We start from the raw sequence: 13,268 nt of genomic DNA on the forward strand, positions 1-13,268 counted from the left end.
CTCGTTTAACATTTTACATTTTCTGGGTTTTATATCTTGTTCAAGCAAGTCCTTACGGAAGGAATTCTGCCCGACTCTAAAAAATGTGCACTCTGCGGCGAAAACATCAATGGCGGTTGATCAATTTTAGTGGATAAAACACAAAATATTAAGTTTTTTTTTTTTTTAATCAAGTACGTATTGGTTTTATTTATTTATTTATTAACTTTGTACTGGCTTCGTCGGGTGAGAGTCAATGAACCTCGGGTGGCCCTGCACTGTTTTGTGCACATATGCGTAGATTCACCCCATCCAAACATTTGAAATAGATTGAATGCATCCATCCAGGGTTGCACGGATCTCGATCAGTGAACAAGCGCATGCTGCAAGGAATGCATCTGCATTTTTTGCTTACTATGGGCTTACAAAGGGAGAACGTCAAAACCCCCTTTTCTACCAACAAGTCCAGGAAAATTTTGTTCCTGGTAATAAAGTTCCTGTGGCCCAGGTGGTTTGCATCTCCCCCACAACTCGTAGTTCCTTGTAATTTATCCCAATGACAATGATGATGTATCAGTGGGAGGTCTTGTGTTCCTTTGTTACTCATTACTGACACCCTTTGGCAGTTAAGCATCATTGCAGTTCCAAAATAATTTAGTGAACTCTTAAAATATTATGGTGTATCTTAGTCTAATTTGAATATGTATTGGATAACTTTAATATAAACAGTCATTATTCAAATATGTCAACATGTAAGTCAGAGTGAAAGTGTAATTGCTTCATGCTTATGTGTAGGGATTTTGTCTCTTCAAACATAATTTTGTTTTAAATTTGATTTAGAAACATAAATTTTATTTTAAAAAAGGAAAAAGGGGAATGTCGGAATGTACGAGCAGGATAAATGTCATTTTGGGTAAAAAAACAAACAAACGTAAATCATGCAATAAATAGCCACTCTGATTCCAGGGCCCCTTTAATTCTTTTAGGGATCCAGATTATAATGAAAGCAAAAAGTACCCACGATGAAACTATCTATAAATGCAAAATGAAATACTTGTAAACATATTTCACTTGAACGATTCCTATTTTATCAATGACATTATGTTGCGATGGCCCCCAGTGGCCCCCATTAATATGTTAGGGTCCCACAACAGGTGTTCCATCAGACGCACACAATAGCCTGTGTGTGCTAACTTCAGCTCGCTTCCAGAAACGTCTGTGACTATGTCAGGAATGAAATCGGGCATCAGCCGCAACGTGCTTCCTTTTTAAATGCTCGTTTATCACTGTTGTGCGGCTAACGGGAGGCTTACATCGTAGGACGTAATTTTGTGAAATGCCCCCATGGTCCGGTCCAAGTTGGGGTCGCACGCATTGCTCCGTGTGCGGCAGGCACAAGTCAAGGTAGCACGGTAAAAACAATATAAGTCGAAGTCGCCCCCTGAGATTTGACTTGACCAAACCAAATGTGTATTTGTCTTTTTGTGTCATGCAGACGTCTGTGAAAACGATCTCCGTTCTGTGAAAGAGGAGCCAGACTGGACTCACATCAAAAAGGAGGAGGAGGAGGAGGATATTAACAAGTCACCAGTGAACGTTGTCCATATAAAGACGGACGATGAAAACAAGGATGAGAGTGAGGACAACAGAGGGGCGGAGCCTACAAGCAGCAGTTCAAGTCGTCACGTGGCAACAGAAGGTGATGAAGACCACTGGGGGCCATCACAAGCACATCATGAGGACACATTATCAGACGCTCATGACGACGATGATGATAATGGGCAAGCTAAAAGTAAAAGGGCATGTCACACTGACTCATTCACTTCAAAGCTGTCTTTAAAAGGGCACAGAAAAACACACAGTGGTGAAAAACCTTTTTCTTGTTCAGTTTGTGGGAAATGCTCCTCTCGAAAGTTTGATTTAACAATCCACACAAGAATGCACAGTGGAGAAAAACCTTTTTCCTGCTCGGTTTGTGGCAAGAGTTTCTCTCAAAAGTCGTATTTAACAACCCACACAAGAACACACACTGGAGAGAAACCTTTTTCCTGCTCGGTTTGTGGCAAGAGTTTCTCTCAAAAGTCGCATTTAACAAACCACACAAGAACACACACAGGAGAAAAACCTTTTTCCTGCTCAGTTTGTGGAAAATGCTTCCCTCAAAAGGGAACTTTAACAGAACACACAAGAACACACAGTGGTGAAAAACCTTTTTCCTGCTCAGTTTGTGGCAAAAGCTTTTCTCAAAAGTTCCGATTAACAGAGCATGCAAGAACACACACTGAAGAACCTCTTTCTTGCTCAGTTTGTGGCAAGAGTTGCTCTCGAAAGTCTGATTTAATAAATCACACAAAAACACAGTGGTGAAAATCCTTTTTCCTGCTCAGTTTGCGGAAAAAGTTTCTCTCAAAAGGGATGTTTCACAAGACACACAAGAACTCACAGTGGAGAAAAACCTTTTTCCTGCTCAGTTTGTGGAAAATGCTTCTCTGAAAAGTCAACGTTAACGAGACACACAAGAACACACAGTGCAGATAAGCCATTCAGTTGCAGTGTTTGTGCTAAAAAATTCACCACTAAACAGCAGGCTGAGAGACACTGAAAAATATGTAACTGACTAGTGCTGGGAGGAGTATGCAAATCGCTGTTGAGAGTCCGGTTAGAACTCCAATAATGAGGGTATGGTCTTGTGGTTCAGGTCTTTTAATAAGTTGCAGTCAAAGCACACATTTCTTGACGCTTCAATTCGTGTGGTTCTAAAGGAAATAATAAACATTGAACATTGCATGTTACTAATTAGCAGTGAAACGTGGATTGTACAGACAAACAAACAGTGGTATTAATGCTGTAACTTACTTGTCTCACGCACAACTCAAAGCAGGATAAATGTGGACTACAACTCAAACTTAGCTCGATAGACAGACTGACACGATTCTCCCCTCTTCCTCCTTATATACACGCACGCACGCCCACACACGTGAGTTGGAGCACTAAACTCCGCCCTCTTAAAGGAGCCGGTGTCACAGTCTCTGAGCAGCCTTTTCTACAGCCGCCCCCATATTCACCTGTGAATATGAACAACAGAAAAGGTCATACAAAGGGTGATTAATCGTCCTTCGGCAGAGCAGGTAGGCTGATGAGTCTTGCCACAGGTCGGACGTAAGTTCTTCCCTTCACAGTCACTTCGGCTGATCTGATTCGAGTGTCTGGTCCAGGAAAGACCTGAGAGACTTTCCCTACAGGCCAGAATGCCCGTGGCAGCTGCTTGTCCACAATCATAACTACATCTCCCACTTGCAGATTAGCTGATTCATTTTGCCACTTGTGGCGGGCTTGAAGTCCTGGCAGATAGTGTCGCAGGAAGTGCTGCCAGAAATGGTCTGCTAGCACCTGACTGTGCCGCCATCTTCTTCGGCCAAGTATCTCAGAGTCCTCATAGACGACTTGTGGCAGCGAGGCGTCCCGCCGCCCCATGAGGAGACAATTGGGGGTAATGGGGTCAGGGTCCGCAATCTCAGATGACGTGTAGCCCAGAGGTTTTGAATTGAGCATCCCCTCAATCTCAACTAGTACTGTGCGTAATACCTCATCTGTAACGATCTGGGCTCCGATGGTGACTTGAAGGGCAGTCTTCAATGAGCGAATCTCCCGCTCCCAGCATCCGCCAAAGTGTGGGGAACCAGGAGGGTTAAAGGCAAACCTGATTTGTTGGCTAGCAAGCTGTTGCTGGAGCTCAGGATGAAGCTCTTGAAATGCTTCCTGTAGTTCTCGTTCGCCTCCTCTGAAGTTTGTTCCCTGGTCACAGAGAATCTCTTGGGGTTTCCCTCGTCTGGCTATAAAGCGTCTCAGGGCCATCAGGAACGCATCTGTGTCCATACTAGGAATCAGGTCGAGGTGGACTGCTCTAGTGGTTAGACATTTAAATATTATCCCCCACCTCTTTTCGTTCCTGCGTCCAATCTTGATGGTGTATGGCCCAAAACAGTCTACGCCGGTGGAATAGAATGCAGGTTTGAAGAGACGCAGTCTGGCCGGAGGGAGTTCCGCCATCCGTGGACGATTTGGTCGTCCTTTCCACTCCTTGCACTTCACACAGGCTCTCTGATGCCGGCGTACGGCTTCGCGTCAACGTAGCACCCAGTACTTCCTCCGGATTTCAGCAAACACTCGTTCTGGCCCGGGATGCTGTAGCTTTACATCATAATCCTGTATGATGAGTCTGGTCAGAGCATGTTTAGGGTCCAGAACAATGGGGTGCACTTCATCCGCTGTCAGGAGGGGGAGACGGCGAAGACGGCCTCCTACTCTGATAAGACCTGTTTGTTTATCAAACTCAGGTGCAAGTGGGATAAGTCGACTTGATTTAGCAATGGGTTTGTTGACCTTTAACTGGGTGACATCCTCAGGGAATGACTCTCTTTGAGATTGTTGCAAGGTTTCCAGCTCAGCAGCAGCGTAGGAATCAGCCGTTAGGGGCTTCTTGGAGTCGGCCGCCCCATGAAACTGCCGGGCAGTGGCCTCAATGAAACTGTGCCATGTCTCGTATTGAAGAGGATCTGGAAGACTAGAACTGGACAGAGTTAGCACGAGATGATGTTTCAGCTCACCTTCTGTCGTCATGTGCTGACTTGAGCTGTTGCTTGGAGAGTCCAGTCCGCATTTATCCACACTTCCACCTTCATCCTCACTCTTTAAAGGAAGACCAGTCAGTGTGATTGCCACATCCACCTCTTCTTCTTTAATGTGGGGAGACGCTTCCTCCTCTTCCATTACTTGGAAGGGTTTTGCTTCCTCTTGCTCTTTAATGAAGAGGGGCTCTGTTTGCTTTGCCACCTCGTCAGGTGCCTCTTGAATATTCAGAGGCTTCTGCACTTCCTGTTTGATGTGGGGGCAGTCAATCTCATTCACTTCAATGGAGGAGGCCTCTGGCTGCTCCTCCTTTCTCACTTGAGGGAGCACCCACTTGTCTTCTTTCACATGCATGGGTTCTTTGTTCTGGGCTAGCTTTTTAATGCGGGGTGACTGTCGCTGAGGACGAACATCTACACTGATATCTGCCTTTTGAAATCCAAATCGAGTCTTCTTGAAAACAGCGTCCTGTCTTGACCGAACTGTTAGCTTCTCGCTGCGGTAGGGAAGCACCTCCATCTGCCATATCTTCTCAACGCATGAGAAGAGCTCTGTGGATGAAGGGGTGGACGTAAAAAGGCAGTGACTTACATTCGGGCTTGACTTAATGGCTTGGGCTGGCCCTTGTAGAGTCCATCCGAGGCGTGTCTTTACAGCTGCTGGCCCACCAGGTGGTCCTGATCTGACTGGCTCTATTGGTGTGATGAGGTGCGTGTTGTCAGCACCAATCAGCAGCATCGGCTGGACCCTGTTCACTGACAGAAGAGGCAAACCTGACAGATGTATATACTTCTGCTTAAGTGCGGCAACTGGATGAGAATGCTTTGCTAGACTCAGTTGAGCGGCTGTGAAGGCATTCGGGATACTATATATCTTGTCAGGGCTGTCAGCTGGCGAAATCGTGAACGAAACTGACGCTCCATGGAGCTGATCCAGTCCTGACCGGATCGTACGGAGAGCCATCACCTCCTTTCTTCCTTGAAGGCACAACTGTTTGGCAGCAGGCTGGAGCAGTATTGTCCGCTCAGAGCCATCATCTAAAATTGCATACGTCTCCAAGGATTTGTCACCGTTCCTCAGGAAGACTTTGCTGATCTTCAGCAACACCTTCCGGTTGTAGACTGGCCGGTCTGCATACAGGACTCTGTCGGTTGTGCTTACGAGGCAGCTTCCTGTTGGCGGTGAATGCGGCGCTTGTTCCTCCTCCTTTCCCCTCTCATTCACGTCATGCAGCACAAGCAGATGTTTCCTGCCACAGTCCTTACAGGGGGCTTTGAGCGTGCACTTTGCCGCTTGATGATTGCGTCCACAACGCCAGCACTTCTTATTGACTTTAATCCACGTCACCTTTTTTTCCCTAGTCAAGTCCTTAAAATTAGAGCAGCTGTTTAGGAAGTGCTTGTCATTATCACAATATGGACAGTAGGCCTTTCTCCTTTCCATCGCATTTGCCTTGTCAGCTGACTGTCCAGAGGCAGGTGGGTCTGCTGCACAGCTTGATCCCGAAGCTTTCTCAGTGTTCAGGAGGATAGTAGCAGACTTACTTGAAGATTTAGGAGTGCGCTTGTTATCATGCCTCTTGTTGGACGACTCATCTCTCTTGGGGGGCGTAATGCTGTCTTCCTGGACTTCTAGCTCATATTCCAGCCAATCAGCAAATTCGAAAAGGGTCGGAATGGAAACTCTAAGTGGATGGATGAATCTTTTAAAGCTGGCATTGAGGTCGTGGGGGAGTTTACTTAAGAGCCTCGAGACATGAGAGCCACAGGTTAATTCAGCCTGACCTTGTCGACCCAGCTGTTCTAACATGCCCACTAGTGAGCGCACATTGAGAGCGAATAAACGAAAGCTCTTAGCATCACCGCTACGTATGTTTGGACCATCCATTAGCGCTGCAATCCGTTGCACAGCAAGCTTGTGGGGCTGTCCATACATCTTGGTGAGAGCCAGCATCGTATCTGTGTAGGGTAGCCTGGAATTACAATAAGAGTCAGCCACGAGTGAGGCTTCTTCACACTTAAGATGATCAGTGAGAATCTGGTACTTGTATCTCTCAGTGGCGTCATGCGGTAATAAATTCTCTAAGGCTAACTTCATACGTGCGAACCCTCTGGGGTCTGGTGATGTGAGGCTGGGAATGGTGGGCTTTGGTCCTCTGTATGTGGTCTCTCTCTGGGGAACATGAGAGTAGGGCACTGGGGGGAAGGCTGAATCTCTGCCAGCGTAGGAATCTTCATACTGGGGGTCACTAGCTCTGAATGAGTGAGCGGGATGCCTTTGGCCATACATGTCAGCACGAGACGCACATTGCGGGGGTGTGGCTGCGTAGTATGGACTATATCCTTGATCTGCGGGTGGCTGTGAAACTTTGACTTGTGAGAAGTCCTGTATCAGGTTTCCGGACGACCCGCGTGCCTGATCTTGAAGCTGTGAGTGGGCTGGATTGTCCAGTTGGCTTCTGGTCGGGCGTTGATTGCCTCCGTCAAACCCACTGCGGTATGTGCCTGGAGGTGGGAGGTTAGGAGGAGGAGGATTGGACTGTAAGGCGGTCATCAGGCTCTGAAACTGTTTGCGGAGTTCAGCATTTTCTCGGCGCATCTCTTTAAGGGCGGCATTAAACTCACTGAGTGTGTTGGCATCCTGCCCCCTGGTGGTTTGCAACCTAAAATGCTGAGACCCCTGCTCGTGCTCAACATCCCCCAAATTTCCCGTGTCAAAGCCCTGGCTAGCCGGTGGTGATGGGGATCTACTAGTTGAGCGCTCCGTAGCTACGTGCTCCTCTGGTAATGCTCTAGTAAGAGCAGCTGGTCTTCGGAATTTACTCAGCGCACCTGGCCCACTTAAGTCATAATCAGACATACAGGAAGGCACCGATGTCAATCGTTTGGATTTGCCGCCAGGTGCTGCTAATTCTGAGTCCTGCATCTTCAAACAGCGATTTGCCATCCGGCTCGAAGGACCATTGAAAAATATGTAACTGACTAGTGCTGGGAGGAGTATGCAAATCGCTGTTGAGAGTCCGGTTAGAACTCCAATAATGAGGGTATGGTCTTGTGGTTCAGGTCTTTTAATAAGTTGCAGTCAAAGCACACATTTCTTGACGCTTCAATTCGTGTGGTTCTAAAGGAAATAATAAACATTGAACATTGCATGTTACTAATTAGCAGTGAAACGTGGATTGTACAGACAAACAAACAGTGGTATTAATGCTGTAACTTACTTGTCTCACGCACAACTCAAAGCAGGATAAATGTGGACTACAACTCAAACTTAGCTCGATAGACAGACTGACACGATTCTCCCCTCTTCCTCCTTCTTATATACACGCACGCACGCCCACACACGTGAGTTGGAGCACTAAACTCCGCCCTCTTAAAGGAGCCGGTGTCACAGTCTCTGAGCAGCCTTTTCTACAGACACGATTGTGATGGAGAGAATATAGGGCTGGGCAATATGACCTAAAATCAATATCGCAATAAAATGAGCAATTTTGCAGTGAAGTGTCCCCATGGTCCGGTCCAAGTTGGGGTCGCACGCATTGCTCCGTGTGCGGCGGGCACAAGTCAAGGTAGCATGGTAGAAACAATATAAGACAAAGTCGCCGCCTGAACTTTGATTTGACCAAACCAAATTTGTCTTTTTGTGTCCTGCAGACGTCAGTGAAAACGATCTCCGTTCTGTGAAAGAGGAGCCAGACTTGACTCACATCAAAAAGGAGGAGGAGGAGGAGGAGATCAACAAGTCACCAGTGAACGTTCTCCCTATAAAGACTGAAGATGAAAACAAGGATGTGAGTGAGGACAACAGAGGGGTGGAGCCTACAAGCAGCAGTTCAAGTCATCACGTGACAACAGAAGGTGATGAAGACCACTGGGGGCCATCACAAGCACAAAATGAGGACACATCAGATGCTCATGACAATGATGATGATACTAATGATGATGATGATGATGATGGGCAAGCCAAAGGTGAAAGGGCATGTCACACTGACTCATTCACTTCAAAGCTGTCTTTAAAAGGGCACAGAAAAACACACAGTGGTGAAAAATCTTTTTCCTGCTCAGTTTGTGGCAAAAGCTTCTCTCAAAAGTTTGATTTAACAATCCACACAAGAATTCACAGTGGAGAAAAATCTTTTTCATGCTCAGTTTGTGGAAAATGCTTCTCTCAAAAGGCAAGTTTAACAGAACACGCAAGAACACACACTGGAGAAAAACCTTTTTCATGCTCAGTTTGTGGAAAAAGCTTCTCTCAAAAGTCACATTTAACAAGTCACACAAAAACACACAGTGGAGAAAAGCCTTTTTCCTGCTCAGTTTGTGGGAAAAGCTTTTCTTCAAAGTCAATTTTAATGAAACACACAAGAACACACACTGGAGAAAAACCTTATTCATGCTCCGTTTGTGGAAAATGCTTCTCTCAAAAGTCACATTTAACAAGGCACACAAGAACACACAGTGGAGAAAAACCTTTTTCATGCTCAGTTTGTGGAAAATGCTTCTCTCAAAAGTCACATTTAACAGAACACACAAGAAAACACAGTGGAGAGAACCCTTTTTCCTGCTCAGTTTGTGGCAAGAGTTGCTCTCGAAAGTCTGATTTAATAAATCACACAAGAACACACACTGGAGAAAACCCTTTTTCCTGCTCAGTTTGTGGCAAAAGCTTTTCTTTTAAGACAAATTTAAAAACACATACACGATTACACACTGGAGAAAAACCTTTTTCATGCTCAGTTTGTGGTAAAAGCTTCTCTCAAAATTCAAGTTTAACATATCACACAAGAACGCACAGTGGAGAAAAACCTTTTTCCTGCTCAGTTTGTGGCAAAAGCTTCTCTGTAAAGTGGAGTTTACGACGCCACTCAAGAACACACAGTGGAGACAAGCCATTCAGTTGCAGCGTTTGCGCTAAAAAATTCTTCACTAAACGTAGTGCTGAGAGACACAATTGTGCTGGTGAGAAAAGCAGCGATCCTTGAAGCTTAAAAAAAGAAAACAAAAAACTGAAGGAACTGACTCTTAGTGGTAAGATGTAAATGTGATTTTGAATAAAATATGAAAAATGTAATTTTGCAAAGCTCTTTTATTGACATGAAGCCAATGGGATCAGAGCCAGAATTATCAATGTGTTTGTGTGATGATGATCTTTTTTTTTGTGATTTTACATCAAGATGTAAATGAAATTAATTGCCTTTGCCTGGAATAACATTTGTTAACGTTATGCTTTTCAGTTGTCTTTTTAATCGTATTTAATGGAAAAGGTGTGAGAACAAACTGCTTATGAAATCGTTGCCTTCCACAATCATCAATAAAATTACGTGTTCTACTTGCTCAACTGGCCTTCATTACGCCGTGAAAAGGTGAAAAACTAAACTCGAAAAAGAACAAGAAAGAGAAACGCAAGCAGTCTCAGTTTCTCTCAAAGGTTTTGGTATGTCAGGAGTTGGTAACCTGATGGTGACTGGAGTCAGCGCTGGTTTTCTCGCTGTGTTTGGCTGGCTCGTATATGAATGGTCCATTGAACAAAACTCAAACTCTTCAAATATCCCCTCACATACATTTAATATTTCACTTTCTGAATAAATTTCTGACTAGCTAAAACCTCTTTCCAGGTTGAGCTCTATCAAGCGTTTGGGGCTTGTTGCTAAGCAGAATCTTACTTCGGAAAAAACGTATCATTTTGTCAAATATACTAAATATTTTTGTTCATGCTCTATTATATTTTTTATATTATTTTTATAATGAAATAGGGAAATATTAAAATTGGCAACCACATACAGACCTAATTCAATTAATAAGAAATATGGAAACATTTTATAAATATTGAGCTCATTGAGAAGAGTCCTAATCTTGAAATAAATATTGAAATGTAAAAAATACTTATGTATTTAATTAATTCAATAACCCGACCCCGGATGAGCGGCACAAAATGCCTGGATGGATGGAATAATTTAAATTGCATACATATTCAAATGAACAAATATGTTAAGAAATAATCAAGAGTGAAATAAAATGGTTTAAATTAATATTGATATAATTTCACATATTAAAATAATTGAATAAATATTGTAGTATTACATAAGCAAGCTTAAATATAAGTTGAAATAAATTTTTAAAAAGTCAGATATTTTTAAATGGCCTAATATAGATATGGGAAGTAATTCTCTTTATGAAACTATGAAGGGACTGGAGCTCACAGAAGTGACCAGTCTTGGTTCTGAAGTTCCGATGTAACCAGATACTGCCCTGAGAGAAAATAGGCCTGAGCATTGTTTATGGTGGGGGCAATTCTCTCGCCAGGTCAGTGACCTTCCAGGGTATGAGAGTAATTTAAGGTGGTCACGAGTAAACTGGTCGTATCAACGGGGAGACGCATCTGCTTTCCCTCTGGGGGACTTTTGGAGGGAAATCCCGAAGATTAGCGTGATGGGAATGCATACGCAACAAGTCAAGTCAATTTTATTTGTATAGCCCTTAATCACAGACAGTCTCAAAGGGCTTTACATAACCACAATCGACATCCACTGATCTTAACCCCCAGGAGGGCAAGGAAAACTCAAAACCCCATTAGGGGAAAGTTGAGAAACCTTGAGAAGAGACCACAGATGGGGGAATCCCCCTTCCAGGATGACCAGGCTGCAATGGATGCCAACTGGGCAACGTTTGACACATAAAATGATGCTATGCAATAATAGATGAGATAATATAAGAGTCAATTGAATGAAGTGCTGCAGGAAGATGACTTCAGTGGAGTGCGTCCTCATCCAGGGCCGTAATCTCCATGGCAGCATATCCGAAGATGAGCCTTCGATCTTGTACCGGTCAGTTGGTGTAAATTCAGAACAGCCACTTCCAAGTGAATCACCATCACCTAATTCCCACGTCGGGGAATTGGGAACAGAAAAAAAAGAACAGAAATAGCAAACAGGCCAACAAGTAGTTCAATGAAGTGCTGAAATATAAGGAAATCAGAAAAGGCGCTGCATGAAGACGACTTCGGCAGAGCACGTCCCTTCCCGGTTCGTCAGTGCCGTAATCTTCAAAGCATGTCCCCATCACCTAATTTCCAAGCAGGGGAAGGAGGGGGCAGAAAAGAGAAGAAGCAGCAGTAAACAGGCCAACAAATAATTAAATTAGATGCTAAAGTATATAAATTAATTAATCAAATGTCGCGCTGCAGGAAGACGACATCACTGGAACAGGTGCATGCCCAGTTGGTCAATGCCTTAAACTTCCTAGTGGGTCACCGTCACCTAATCCCCCAGCCGGGGGAAAAGGGGGCAGAAAAGAAAACAAAAGAGAAAAAAGAAAAAAAGCGGCAGTAAACAGGCCAACAAATATTTCAGCTAAATGCACAAGAGTCTAAATGTGTCTTTAATAGTGTTTTGAACATTTGTACTGAGGTGGTGCCTCTAATACATGAGGGTAGTGCATTCCAAAGCATTGGTGCCCGAATAGAGAACGCTCTAGAACCTGCGGACTTCTTTTTGGCTCGCGGGATCACTAAAAGACCAGCATTTTGTGAGCGAAGGTTTCGGGACGGAACATATGGTACCGCGAGGTCAACGAGATAGGAAGGTGCTAAGCCGTGCAAAATTTTAAAAGTAAGTAGCAGAACTTTAAAATCACAACTTCCGAGGACCGGAAGCCAATGCAAATTGGCTAGTATCGGGGTAATATGATCAAACTTTCTCGTCCTAGTCAAGAGTCTAGCTATTGCATTTTGAACTACAGTGGAACCTCGGTTCTCGACCATAATCCGTTCCAGAACCCTGTTCGAAAAGCGATTTGTTCGAACACCGAATTAAATGCAATAGTTGTACGCACTACTTTTCTTTTTTGCTAGTAGCAGCTTTGTTGCTTGCTCTGACCTTCTTTGGAGGCATGATTAGGGGCTAAAACACTTTGCAGCACGTAGCACGTCCGCACGCGACAACAATTGGTCAATTGGCCGCTCAGCATCCCACCCTCGCGTGCGCACTCACGCGTCATACCGGCGTTCGAACTCCGATGTTTGTTCGAACTGCGAAGCAAGAATTTCTCTTTTTTTTGTTCGAACGCCGATTTGTTCGACCTCAGAGTCGTTCGAGAACCAAGGTTCCACTGTAGTTATTTACCAGCTTTCGAGTGGTATTATTTTGAGAGAACGGCTCGTCGTCAATAAAACCGACCGAGGAGGAATGCTTAAACCCATCATGTATTGCCACCTCAGTAGAAATTATATCAGTATGAGATGTAACAGCGTATGGTGTGTAGCGCTCAGATCTAGAAGAAAAGCTATGTGTGTTGTCCAAGTCTAGCATAGCGCTAGTTAGCTCTAGCCTTACAGACTCCATACCCTTCCTTACAGGCTCACTATTCGCCTGCAACCCGACCTGCTCTAATATGAATAGTCATGGAAGGCTCAAACAATAATCTATGTTTCTAGAAAGAGTGATGGCGCCTTCCCAGTTAGGGTGAAGGCCGTCCATCCTCAGCAGGTCGGGTCGGCCCCAGAAAGAAGGCCAGTTATCTATAAACTGCAGTCCCTGCTCACTACAAAAACTAGCCAGCCACTTATTTAGCGAGAATAATCTACTAAACCTCTCATCATTGCCTCTCGCAGGCAAGGGGCCAGAGACAATTACTCGATGCCGACTCATCTTTCTGGCGAGATCA

The 13,268-nt window shown here is 44.5% G+C and overlaps 1 pseudogene; it reads right to left on the reverse strand.

Moving 5' to 3' along the window:
• Positions 1 to 3,855, reverse strand: part of LOC148342005 (uncharacterized) — a 78,423-nt pseudogene extending 74,568 nt beyond the window's left edge.
• Positions 3,856 to 13,268: the final 9,413 nt, after the last annotated feature.

Source organism: Idiotropiscis lumnitzeri, chromosome 2 (assembly GCF_059441095.1).
Source record: "Idiotropiscis lumnitzeri isolate Australia: NSW breed Sydney's pygmy pipehorse chromosome 2, RoL_Ilum_1.0, whole genome shotgun sequence".
NCBI classification, from domain to species: domain Eukaryota; kingdom Metazoa; phylum Chordata; class Actinopteri; order Syngnathiformes; family Syngnathidae; genus Idiotropiscis; species Idiotropiscis lumnitzeri.